The sequence below is a fragment of the Abramis brama genome (genome assembly GCF_963993115.1).
Source record: "Abramis brama genome assembly, chromosome: 7".
Classification (NCBI taxonomy): domain Eukaryota; kingdom Metazoa; phylum Chordata; class Actinopteri; order Cypriniformes; family Leuciscidae; genus Abramis; species Abramis brama.
This window is the reverse complement of record NC_139969.1, coordinates 41055299-41070105: the sequence shown is the minus strand read 5'-3', so window position 1 is coordinate 41070105 and position 14807 is coordinate 41055299. Positions and strand designations below refer to the sequence as shown.

The following is a 14807-nucleotide window of genomic DNA, read 5'->3' as shown; positions in this document are numbered from 1 at the left end:
ATAAAGAAAAACGAAATTAAGTTAAATTAAAAAACGAGATTAATTTAGATTGATAATAACGGGTAAAAAGGCTAATACATTTTGTTTCTATTATTCCATTTTCCACAATGTCAAAGCAACAGCTTAACCCAAAACACAAGCTCAGACATGCACTTCGTCCATACAAACTCCGCTGTTCTGCGCTCTAGCCAGAGAACACTCCCATTGCTGGAACACTTGCGCGTCGGTTCTATTTCTAGCTTGCATGCGTTTTCCGCGTGGCTCGAGCCGCGCCTGAGAGACGCGTCTCACGCAGGCAGTGTGCAAACTCCAACCTGTTAACATGGGAGCCGAAATAAAAACGGCCATGCCACGCAGTCAGTGTGTCGCCGGCCTTATTCAAGCGCGAATGAGAACCGTTTCGCGGGGGATCCCAGATGTGAAAAAAAAAAACGAATGTCAAATTTTCAAATCGAATACCAACCCACCGAACGAATATTCTAATATTCGGGTCCAGCCCTATAGCCTAGTTTCACGTTTAGTACATTTTGCTTACTACTTATTTAAAATAGTATAAAACTACTGTACATATGTAATTATAAACGTTTTCATTATATTATTAATTTTACTTTACTAAAAAGATCTGAGTTCTTCCTCCACTGGTAGATATTAGAGAAATTAAGATTAAAAATAGAAGATAAGGTTTTGTCAGTGACACTTTTGATATATTTATTGATACAAGTTATGTTTTAAATAACGTGACTAAATTAAAAGACAAAGTCGTTAGTGAAGATTATGCAACAGTATTTAGAATATAATATAATATAAAATGCAATGCAAACTAGCTTGGTTACAGCTCAAATTCTCATTCTATCATTCACCCTGCCTCCATTACATATCTTTGTCACACAAGTGTTTGATCACCACATTTGAGTGATCATTGCAAAACGTTTATATATTTATTCTGTTTATACTGTGTATTCTATATACAGTACCCATCAAAAGTTTGTACACACCAATTGGAAAGTGTGTCCAAACTTACTGTACTATAATACACATAAATAATATTGCTACTGTATTATAATATACACATAAATAATATCGGCCGATATATCGGTATCTGGCTTTTTTTTATCGGTATCGGCATCGGCGCCCAAAAATCCATATCGGTCGGGCTCTACATGTTATCTCTACTCAAATCCTTCATGTAGGATGAACTTGATTGAATCAAGTTATTTGGACCTGTCCAAGTTTAGTTGAGTTCATCCTTCATGAATCAAGTTCAGAAAAAGAGCTAAATCTAGCTTTTCTTTACTCATGTTCAGCGTTGGTCAGCAGAAGATGGTACTGGTTACTTCCATGCAGTTCCCAAAGTAGTTGCTTTTCTTTTATTAAATCCTCAACCCAAACACACACTCGACACACTTCACCACACTGAAAATCCTCCAAAAACACCAACATAACAGAAACTCTTGTAAAAAACATCATAGAGCAACAAGTCGCTCCATTTTCTCATCTTGCTAAAGATTCATAAAATAAATAACACTTTACTTCAACATTTGCTCTTCCTATCCAGCCCTATACAAAGCATGATGGGAAATGGAAATCCTGTTTTCTATATTTGATTGAGCTACTCGATTCTCTCACACGCACGCACGCACGCACGCACGCACACACACACACACACACACACACACACACACACACACACACACACTCAACATGAAAACCGTAATCGTTTCAAGTCAGTTTAACGTGATGCAGTCGTGTTTGAAAGAGAACCCTGATAAAGGTGTTATATCAAAATGAATTATTGACATGAATGAATGATGTATTGATCGATCTTCTGGCGTGTGAAAGAGAGATTCCCTCAGACTGAGGCGGGCAGGTGGGAAAAGTCCCTGAAAATAGTGCATGTTCTTTTTCTGGGATCTCCATCGGGAGAAACCTCAGTGATTTCTAATTTCCTCTGAGGCCCGAGGCTTCGGCTTTAATGAGGTGAGGCGATGAACAGGAGAACATCACCATCACTGGAGAAGCAGAGCTGGAGGAACGCTCTCACTGGTTTTGGGTTTGACTGGTTTTTGATCTGGAGTTTGGCTCTAATGTTGCATTCTGATGACAAGTGCAGGATCAGGCCTGAAGGGTTTGGATTCATTGATAAGAGAGTAAATAGGATAAAACTGAGCACATGAACCAGTTCCCTTGATGAATGAAACTGCTAGAATATTTTCTTATGAAGCTGATTTACTGGTAGAGCTTCTTTAACTCGCTGTCTTTATCAATGTACTATAAAATACTGCTCTAAATAAAACAGTCCTATTTAATGAAGATAATCATTTTATTCTGTATAACATCTTTCAAGCCATCCATAAGTCAAGGCCTATGAATGATTGTGAAATCAAGTATATTAAATGTAAAAAGTAGTTTGGATGATAGAAGTGAAGATGCTGTCAGTGATTTCCTATTGGATTGGCAGCTTTTGATTAAATTACTCCTAGAGTGCATTAGATTATCAACTTCAGGCAGCAGAGGACACTTGAGGGCTAATCCTGACATTATGCTTTTACTGACTGACTGACTGAGTGAGTGAGTGAGTGAGTGTTTGAGTGAGTGAGTGAGTGAGTGTTTGAGTGAGTGAGTGTTTGAGTGAGTGAGTGAGTGTGTAAGTGAGTTTGAGTGTTTAAGTGAGTGTTTGAGTGTTTGAGTGTTTGAGTGTTTGAGTGAGTGAGTGAGTGTGCGAGTGTGCGAGTGTGCGAGTGTGCGAGTGTGCGAGTGTGCGAGTGTGCGAGTGAGTGAGAGTATGTTTGAGTGAGTGATCGAGTGTGTTTGAGTGTGTTTGAGTGAGTGTGTGTGTGTGTGAGTGAGTGTGAACTCCAACTGGTCAAAATCTGCAGATGGACTCTGCCTCACAGCAACTAGCGCTGACTGCAAAAATCAGGGCAAAAGTCGTGGTGTATTACAGCCTAAAGCTGCAAAAACAACTCATGCTAAACTTACATGACCTTACACATCTACACATCTACACACCTTACACATCTACACACCTACACACCTTACACATCTACACACCTTACACATCTACACATCTACACACCTTACACATCTACACATCTACACACCTTACACACCTACACATCTACACATCTACACACCTACACACCTTACACATCTACACACCTACACACCTTACACATCTACACACCTTACACATCTACACATCTACACACCTTACACACATACACACCTACACATCTACACATCTACACATCTACACACCTTACACATCTACACATCTACACACCTTACACATCTACACACCTACACATCTACACACCTTACACATCTACACACCTTACACATCTACACAACTACACACCTACACATCTACATACCTTCACATCTACACACCTACACATCTACACACCTACACATCTACACATCTACACATCTACACATCTACACACCTTACACATCTACACACCTACACATCTACACATCTACACACCTACACATCTACACATCTACACACCTTACACATCTACACACCTACACATCTACACATCTACACACCTACACACCTACACACCTACACATCTACACATCTACACATCTACACATCTACACATCTACACATCTACACACCAGTAATGCCTGCTGGGTGAGTCTCCTTCATCAAAGTCGAGTGGAAGTGCCTGTGTCATGGATATTAACTGCGTGTCAGTCAACTAGAAATAATAGTGTCACATGTTTAGTTGGCTGTAATTTATTGGCATAAATATGACAATCTAAGGTACAGATAACATTTAAAAAGCACATTTATTGGCCGATGTGATGTATTGTTCATCCATATTCCTAGTGTACAGTCAAACCAAGATATACACCAGATATAATTTTTGATGTTGTTTTACTAGTGTGTGCAGGACACTAGTTCATTTATGTTAGTGAGGAGAGCAAAATAAAGTAAACTGTGACATATTATACCCAAATATTCTTCATACAGTGACTACCAGTAAAATTGATAGAAATTTGGGACCAAAAATGATTCAGACACGTTGACCTGATCATGTTTTGCTGAAGTGTTTTTTCTTTAATTGCTAATGCTCTTTTTACACACAGACTGAACACAATGAAGCATTGCTTGGTCACTGATTGAGTTAAACTGGTATTATCCAATTGTGTAGTTAAATTTAACAGCTGACAGATATTCAACATAATTCATGTGTGAGTTCTCAAATATGAGTTCTGCTCATATTTCATTACCATTTTCTAAACTATAGCGAATAAACTGTGATAATGTCTGAATAAATGTTGGTTTGAATGTATAGCAAAAAGTAAATTAAGCTTACAATTTTACTTTGGAAATTGCTGAAATATCAAAATGACTCATTTAAAACAGTATAGCAAACTAGATTTGAACAGTTTCTGAAGAAAATGTGAATAATGCTGGGTTGAAATTGTGTTGATGGTCAGAACTATTATGACACAGGCATATTGTGCCGATGATGTCATAGACACTGCACCGTCATATAAGCAAATATGCCTAGCTTAATCATTACCCATCGAGTCACCGTGTTTATATCTGCAGTCCGCCTGTACTTCCTACATGCAGTTTAATTGATTATTTATTTAGAGTCTGGGATTTCCCTCCTCATTGAAAGTGTGTGTGTGAGTATCAGATCAGCACAACATTTCAAAGTGTTGATTCTGAATAGTGTTAATGTTTCCATCCAAAGTTGTGAATTTAATTTATGCGCAAAGTTAGTATATGGCGTAAAACATTTGCGAATAAAGCATCGTTTCCATCCCATGCGTTCAAGAGAACAAAACCGTGACTTCCTGGGAAACTGGTGTAAAATATCTGTAATAAACCGTAAGTTTCTGTAATCTGGCTCTTTCCTCCTCCATCATAAACGAGTGTGTCTCAGAGCGTCAGAGGAAACTCAGTAAACGCTGTCATGTTCTCTTGCATTGGGATGCTGGTGTTCGGGAACACACTCGTGTGAGAGACGCTTCTGGAGGGAATTAAACCAAATCATTCTGATCACACACTTCGACTCCGGCATTTCAGAAACACCAAACCAACATTTGAGATGCTGCGACGCCATTGGTCCGCTGGTTAGTCCAGTTATCCAATCACAGCCTCTGATGAGGCAAAGTCACATGAGGTTTTTGTTGCACATCGAGGGATTTATTCGATAACATGTCTCCATCGTAGTTTATGTGCATATATTATCAGATAAAAAAATGAATCCGTCTCAAGTGAGCACATACGTTTTTTATGAGCATTTTTTGTATTTTTGCATAACCATTCAGCGTTTTTATGCAATATCCCAAAATGCGCATAAAAATAGGTGGATGGAAACATAGCTATAGTTGCGCTCATAACATGCCAAATTTTGGTCCAAATATGAGGCACAAAGGCATGTTTCTTTCACGAATAAGGCAATCCCAGATTGTGCTACACCAAGAAAGTTATTCAAGATCTTGGTAAACACTGAAATGATGCTGCAATGCCATTGGTCCACTGGTTAGTCAAGTTATCCAATCACATTCAATTCCACGTAGTTTATGTGCAAGTCTTCTTATCAGATACAAAAATATCTGCCTCAATTCTGCTTTTTATGCACTTTTTTTTATTTTATTTATGCGCCTCTTGGTGTTTCCATACTGCGTTTTATTTTCACCCCAAAATCAACGTAAGAATAGGTGGCTATTGATAGTAGTAATAGATAAACCTAAACTTACTGTAGTTGTTACACACAACAGGCATTAAAAAAATGTGCAGATGAAAGATGATCAGATGACGTTGTGTATTGTTCATCATCACAGATTTTTAAAGCACATTAATTGCCATCCGAGCCTCTGATAAACCAGCTGTCCTGTTGTTTTTGAGCTAGTGATGGACATGGAAACCTGAGCTCCAGTTTCTGCAGAGACCCGTTCACACACATGCGTCCCATCCTGTCGTGTCCACCCACACACACGCACACACACTTTATTTACCCAGCTGTTCAGATCAACTCACTGATCCTTTATCAGTTGGTGTGACTTGATCTTTTAGTCTGAAACGCAACATGCACATTCACAGATTTCTATTCAGACTTATGAGCTGGACTCAAACTGACCGTAAAGAAATAAACTGACAGTATATGGATAACAAAATGCGTCTTAAAATACCACTTTATCAGACCTATCAAAAAGTTGGATTAGATTTTTCTTATGCCATACTGTAGTCTAAAGAGAGAATTGACAGTTCTGGAATGTGGAAATGGTCTGTAATCTTCCTCCATTTACTTACAAATATGTATTTTAGTTTTGTACCTCATGCGTTTGTGTGTTTGCTAAAGACACATTTTGCTGCTGCTGTACTTTTAGTAGTACATGGAGAGACAGCGATGCTCCCTCAAAGAATTATCATGTTATCCTCATTTAGGAATGATAACTATTTTGATAATTGATTTTGTTGATGATTTCTTTGATCCTTTTTTTTTATTTGAGTGTTTTTTCTACTGACTGTATTTCTGACAAATCTGTGAATAGAATCTACTCTTGTTGACTATGATTTATTTGCATGTTTACAGTTATTAATCCCTCTAAATACAATGTATGGTTTGTCATTGTTCTCATTGCACTATGACAGTAACACATCTTCACAGGCTAAAAACAATAAGCCCTTTTTGCCTCTAACACCAGCAAAGACAATTCCCCCTTTCTCTCTCTCTCTCTCTCTCTCTCTCTCTCTCTCTCTCTCTCTCTCTCTCTCTCTCATTACTTCTCTGTCTTTCTCTCTTGAAGACAGAACTATGGATAACAAGAGAGCACATTCCCAATCCCACATGCAGTGCAACAAGCCAAGGCTCTGAATGATCCCCTTATCTTAAGGCCGGGACACACCAAACTGACGATCAGGCAACATCCAGACGTTTTTGAGCGTCAGTCAACGTAGTTTTTCCGGTGTGTTTAACACCGTTGGCTCTAGTCGGCTTTCATCAGCGCTAGTTCTTTGGCGTTGGTTTGGTGTGTCGCTACCTTTAGTCTTATAACTTTTTTTAACGTTTTTTTTCTCGCATTTCTCACTTTTTTTTGTTGTTGAAATTGTATGTTCCCTTCCTGTGTAACCTCTCCTCCCATGTGTGTGTGTTTGTCATCACATTACTGTGTGCAATTGCTTAAGTCCCCGATATTCTCGTGGTGAAGTTCCGTTTCATTCTTTATTTAGGGGTAAAAAGAAGTTTGAAGTACCTTTGCAGCGATTTGCTGTTAACGTTTAGCGACGTTTAGATGAATATACACTCTGTCCTGTCATTAACAAAATAAAACCAACAAAAATGACAGCGATGAGAAAACAGCAGTTAATAAAGCATCTGATCATAGCAATGTGGATATGTTTGCACTTTTGCATAATGCCCACCTTCCTTCAAATCACTCTTCTTAAAACAGTCTTAACACAAATCTTTAATAGTTGGAGATGCTGGGTTTTTGTTTGTTTTTGTTTACTGAAGAGCAAAAAACATTGTATGGACTTTAGGGTTGGGAATCATCAGAGGCCACACAATACGATATTATCATGATACTTGAGCCACGATACGATATTATCGTGATACTTGAGCCTCGATACGATATTATCGTGATACTTGAGCCACGATGCGATATTATCGTGATACTTGAGCCACGATGCGATATTATCATGATACTTGAGCCTCGATACGATATTATCGTGATACTTGAGCCACGATGCGATATTATCGTGATACTTGAGCCACGATGCGATATTATTGTGAAACTTGAGCCACGATGCGATATTGCGATATTATCATGATACTTGAGCCACAATACGATATTATCATAGCCTGGCAAGCCAGACCTACATCAAGATGTTAGGTCTGGCAACTCACCATAGACACGGCTCAATCCGAGGGGCTGGATAAACGGCTGTCTTTCATATTCCGTCTGCACGCAATAGGACAGCGCTTCAACCAACCAGAGCGTTTTCCCAATAGCGGAGCTAACGTTAGTTGATAGATTCAACTTTTAAATCTGGCCGGCAAAACTAGAACACATCTTCCTTTTTTAAGAATGACTTAAGTGCCGTTCTTTGCTCTTTTCTCAAAGAAAAACCTAACTCCAATTCCTCCAGAGTCACGGACAAAGCAGATTCGAAAGACTGTCCGCCAGCAGCAACCGTCATTCTTGTTTTCAAGTGGCAGGGAACCGTCGCAACTCTGTCATCATTATGTTAAGCCCGCCCCGCCTACTCTATACACGATGTGATTGGCCTGACCCAATTTAGGTTTTTACAGCTCCGAAAGTCAACGGAGAGTTGCTAGACTACCCTGGCTGCAAAATACATTTTGCTGCTGCTAGGGTGCGTCTAGATTTCTAGGCTAATATTATCGTGATACTTGAGCCACGATACGATATTATCATGATACTTGAGCACGATATAATATTATCGTGATACTTGAGCACGATATAATATTATCGTGATACTTGAGCACGATATAATATTATCGTGATACTTGAGCACGATATAATATTATCGTGATACTTGAGCACGATATAATATTATCGTGATACTTGAGCACGATATAATATTATCGTGATACTTGAGCACGATATAATATTATCATGATACTTGAGCACGATATAATATTATCATGATACTTGAGCACGATATAATATTATCATGATACTTGAGTACGATATAATATTATCATGATACTTGAGCACGATATAATATTATCATGATACTTGAGCCACGATATGATATTATCGTGATACTTGAGCACGATATAATATTATCATGATACTTGAGCACGATACGATATTATCGTGATACTTGAGCCATGACTTGATATTATCGTGATACTTGAGCACGATATAATATTATCATGATACTTGAGCCACGATACGATATTATCGTGATACTTGAGCACGATATAATATTATCATGATACTTGAGCCACGATACGATATTATCGTGATACTTGAGCCATGACTTGATATTATCGTGATACTTGAGCACGATATAATATTATCATGATACTTGAGCCACGATACGATATTATCGTGATACTTGAGCCATGACTTGATATTATCGTGATACTTGAGCACGATATAATATTATCATGATACTTGAGCACGATATAATATTATCATGATACTTGAGCACGATACGATATTATCGTGATACTTGAGCCATGACTTGATATTATCGTGATACTTGAGCACGATATAATATTATCATGATACTTGAGCACGATATAATATTATCATGATACTTGAGCCACGATATGATATTATTGTGATACTTGAGCCATGATTTGATATTATCGTGATACTTGAGCACGATACGATATTATCATGATACTTAAGCCACGATAACAATGTCATTGCTATTTTAAACATTTTGTGATATGCTGAGTATTGCAGGAACATATTGCAATATATTGATGCAAATGTCCCCAAAGGAAATCTTTGTCCGCATATATTTTTATCTAATAAGATCAAGTTCTCATTTCACATCTTCACATCATCTCCTTCATTCCTTCTATGTACATTATTTTCCTTCCTCATATTTTAAACGTATAATTAAAAATGAATCAGATTAATTCGATTCATAGCGTTTCATATTTTTAAACATGTAAATGTATTCTAGCAGACCTTGAAATGAGAATAGTATGGCACTTTAATTGCTGTTTTCTCACCACTGTCATTCTTAGAAGATGAAAATTTTATGCAGTGTGTGATCACAACTTTCAGTGTGACCACAAACGATATGATGTTGTATATTTACTAAAGACTAAAGTTGTCTTTACTCTTTAGCTGAATAAACCACACCTAAAGCATCATTTTAAACTGTAGTTTTAAAAACACATTGACATAACTGTTTTTAAGGTAGAAACAAGGTCATAATCGCCATTAGTTAAACGCTTCAAATGATGCCACACAGTCTCCACTACTTTAAAGAGGATCTATTCTGCTTTTCTCCATCTTCATCTGTCTTTAGTGTGTAATGTTGCTGTTTGATCATGAAAAAGCTCCAGTTCTTCTCTATATCAGTGTCAGTGTTTCTGAACTCCTGAAACGCCTCCATTGTAGTCATGAGTTTCTTCCGGGAACGAACACGTCACAATATTCCTCATTATAATAATTAATGCGCATAATAAAGGGGCGGGGCCTGGTTGAGTTAGTTAGTAGTGTGTTAAACTGGCGGTTATGGTAAGAGCGGGACATTTCCCAAACACACTCGAAGCGCTTGACCAATCACAACACACTGCTCCAGCCGACCAATCAGAGCACAGAGTGCTTTTCAGAAGGAGGGGCTTCATAGAGACAGGAAGTAAACAGAGCGTTACTGACAGACTGGGAAGAGAGGAGCCGCAACAATGGAGAATATGAGGAGAATAATCAACATTCAAGCAGGAAAACCTGTTCTAGAAGAACACGAAAACAAACAAAAAAAGAGTGTGCACACTTCTGTTCCTAGCACAGCTTCTGAGGTGGGTCAGTTCGTGGCAAATGCAAAAGTTTATAATCAAGCTGTAATGTGTGTAATAGTTGGAAAACACCCTGGTTTACACAACATTCACATAATGCCAAACATCTTGTTACAGTTTCACAGACAATTAACAACATCACAGGAGTTTATATTATATATAAACATAAAAACTACATTAAAGTACACAAAGACAATTAAAGGTCTTTCATATGAAATGGTCTTATATTATATTATATTATATTATATTATATTATATTATATTATATTATATTATATTATATTATATTATATTATATTATATTATATTGACCAAGATTAAAGTTGAATAAAAAGAGAAATATTGTGCGATAAGTAATCAACAGTACAAATGTTATGATCGTGACAGGCCTATAGTTCTGCATTTCGGTTATCAGACATATAAACAGATTATTGGGAATGGTTTTAAAAAAATCAATTTGTTGACCTCTCAATAATATGCATCTATGACTATATGTGATTTGTCTGTTCTTCAAGGGGTTTTTAATAAAAATGAATGTATATTTATTATGGCAATGGTTATGTATCTAAATCTATAAATAGTATATTTCTTCCTCATACTGTGATCAGTATCCACATCAGATTGCGATCATTTGTTTTTGTGAGTTTTGAGCTGAGAAATTAGTTTTAAATGTCTTATCAGTGTTCGGGAAATGAAACTCAGATAACCTCTGACCTTCACCACTCCTCGAGTCTCAGTCGGCCCTCTTTAGACCAGAGGAGACCGGTGGGTCAAAAGCCCTGCAACGTCGGTTTATTAACTTCTTTATTAAGTTTACATGTACAAAATATCTTAAATATCCAGTAGCAGGACACAAAAAAAGAGCCAGAACCCCTGGAGCGTCGATCATTCCTACAGACTGAAATGTTAAGTAATTCTCGCACTACATCTGAGAGTCGCTGCCTTTCATTTCACCGTCTGTGCGTCTCACTTCCTCTGTCTCTCATTATGTGTCTCTCATGTGGTTCTTTCCTCTGAATCATAAACTCATAAAGCATCGGCGCGAGGGCTGCCTGTGTTTCTGTGAGGTGGCTCTCACACCCGTCTGTTGCCAGGCAGAAACTATGCGGCAATCTCTGTCATTTCCTCACTGGTGCTCGATGTGTTCTGCGTATCTTCCCTTTCCCCGATTCATTTATCTGTGTGTGAGAAACACAGAGGAGAGCTGGCTGCCGAGTATACTAGCCTCTACATATACTTACATTACTATAACATCATCTCATTCTCTGACTCTGTAATGATCCTTCACCCTTCAGCCTCTCTCTGTTCTCAAACACACATCTGTTTGAAGAGTTAGCCTGTTTTGTGAGGTTATATTTGTTTTGTAATGTAAAACAGCTCTTTCTTACCATGGCACCTATACTGTAAAAAAACATATTTTTTATATTAAACTCTAACCTTAATTCACCGTTTATCCAATTGATCCAATGTATTTGAATTGACAGAATAAAAAAAAACTAAGTAAAACTAAAAAAAGCCCATGCTAAAGAGACAAAAGTATAATGAGTTGAGATTAATTTTTGCAGTGTAGTTTCTGTCAAGATGTCATCATGACTGCAGTTACATGCGTATTTACTACTGTAAAACCATAAGCAGGACTTTCCACTAATATGGTAAAAAAAACAACCTATTGGTTCATTTTCTTACAATACCTGTTGAAACAAGGACCATTTGTTAATGTCAATCAATTCAGTCAACACTACAGTTTGTGTAGAAATCTAATAAATGGAATGAAAGGATCATCATTCACTATATTGTTACTTTTTGGGTGACAATTTTATGTAATGTCCACATTTTTTGTAACTTTGTCTTTTATTAGTTTAAAGTATGAGATAAACAAAGAAGATAATTACCATGTAAACAGAAAAAGGATTGAAAATAATATACATATAGCATATAATACATACACAAACACAAATATACATACTCATCAACGTTGAATTTTTTTTTTTCAGGATTCTTTGGTGAATAGTTCAATGAACAGCATTTATTAAAGCATTTTATTAAATATAAATCTTTTGTAACATTATAAATGTCTTCACTGTCACAATTGAATGCGTCCTTGATGAATAAAAGTATTGATTTCTCTCTTTTCTCTCATACCACAAGTATGTTTGAATGGTATCATTGTTCCGACACAAATATGAAGCAGCAGCACAACTGTTTTCAACACTGATAATAATGTTTCTTGATCCTCAAATCATCATATTAGAGTGATTTCTGAAGGATCATGTGACACTGAAGACTGGAGTAATGAGACAAATATTTCACTGCTTTTTTGATCAAATAAATGCAGCCTTAGTTGTGCAGAAGAGACTTATATCAAAAATATAAAAATGTTTTAAATGGTGGAAGGTCGGGGTCACTGAGTTTTTGGGAACTGAATATTGAATCTTTTTGCTAATTGAAAAAAGTTTAAATATTTTGTTGCCAATTATTTGAGTAGCAGATTTCATCAAAATTATGACTAGGTATTTTTCATGCAGTGGCAATTTCTAGACAAAATAGTTTATAGTTATATATGAAAATGTTTTGTTAGAAATTACCATGGTGAAAGTTGAGTTTTAAAACTTTAAATCAAGCATTTGAATCCACAGTATTATTAAAGTAAATTACACTTCTGTCTGAATGCAATCCAAAAAATAAAAAAATAAAATTCTGTTTCCACAAATGCCCTGTTCTGTATGACATGTTTGCGTGTAGTTTAGATGAAAACAGAGATGCGTGACTGTTCACGTCCTCAGAGAACTCGTAACACTACAACTTGTAAACTGGGAATTTTCTGACAGCTCCTACTTGTACCACCTGACCTCTGCAGAGTCATTCAGGTGTTCATAGAGTTGCCATAGAAACGCTTCAGAGAAACAGGAGTGTAGCTAATCAGAAACCATGGAAACAAACTATGAACTAGAACTCAGGCATGACAAAGAAACCAAACAGAAGAAGACAATGAAACTGTATGATGGTGGCAGTGAGTAATGTGTGTGAGTACGGTTTAATCCTGAAGCATGTGCCGGGCGTGGCTCAGTCGTCACACAATAGAGGAGAGTGCTTTCTCTTTGTGTGTGTGGAGCTGGAAACACACTCTGATTAAACACACTTCAGCTAGCGGAGCGAGTTTTGTTCCTCTAGAAAATGTGATATGAGTTTTGTCTCGCTGTACGCCTGCTCTGGAAGCGTTTGTTCAGCATTATAGAGCATTTGTGCAACATATCAAAGTGCAAACCGTGCGGATTTGACTGGGTTTGGCCTTTTTTTTTGTTGCTTTTGGTAGTCGGTGGTTTTCAGAAAAAAAGGGGAAATGGTGTTAAAGGTTATTCTTTTCAACTGTTCTGTGAGCGTTAATGTGATTTGTCTGTGTGTCGTTGAGCCAATGCTTTTCCTATTGTTTCTAAGGCCTCTAAAGGATCATCATGATCAAACCTTCACTGATAAACCTGTCACACAATCCATTCTGTCGTCTGACTGATAGTTCGGACTGTTTTAGCCAGTAAAATATATAATATTTATATAATTAAGTAAAAAAAATACTGTGGTTCACGTGTCTTTGATATGATTTGAATGATTTTTCAAATGTAAACAAGAATAACTTTGATTGTTCGTACGATTTCAAGTATTTAATCATCTTACTAAGATTTATTATTGGGAGATATTGATATTTATATGCATTTTATGCAAGTATCTGTTATACTGTTATAAAGATCTCATTGCTTTGCATTACAAGCATCAGACTTTCAACTTTTTGGCCTTATAAATATCAGCATCTGCACTACATGTGGACGCCTCTGAATAAACCTGAGTTGTTTTTTTCCTCCTGGAGTTTGAGCTTCATATTCTCACTGTATCATACTATATGAGCCATACAAGCCTAATGTATCAAATATAATACAAAACATAAAACACATATGCAACTTTTTTTTTTCATCTCACAATTATTATTGTTTTTTTCTGGCTGTTATTTCATATGTCAGGCTTTACAGGGTTGAAACAGACATGAAATACTACTTTTATGCAATTTAAAGGTGAGAGAAAAACAAACAAACAAATAAAAAGACTAGAGCCTGTAAACAACCACCGAGAACCCTTAGCATCATGCTAGCAAACGTAGTGGCCACAATGTTGAAATCACATGACGTGCCAAATACTCACCTTATCTTGGTAATTCCCCATTATCAAACACTTCCTGTTGGGAATTTTGGGTGACAAACACACCTGTGAATAGGCTTTCTTAATGTTTGTCTATATGTGTTTGTATTGTCTTTGTAAGTTCTTGCAAAAAAACAAACC

At 36.9% G+C, this 14807-nt stretch overlaps 2 protein-coding genes across 4 annotated transcripts in view; one reads left to right on the top strand and one right to left on the bottom strand.

Annotated features, from left to right (window-relative positions):
* Positions 1–14807, bottom strand: part of ccdc13 (coiled-coil domain containing 13) — a gene marked incomplete at its 3' end in the record, with an annotated part of 264989 nt that overhangs the window by 91643 nt on the left and 158539 nt on the right.
* LOC311087286 (solute carrier family 22 member 23) overlaps positions 1–14807 on the top strand; it is a 54119-nt gene that overhangs the window by 7480 nt on the left and 31832 nt on the right. The window lies entirely within an intron of this gene.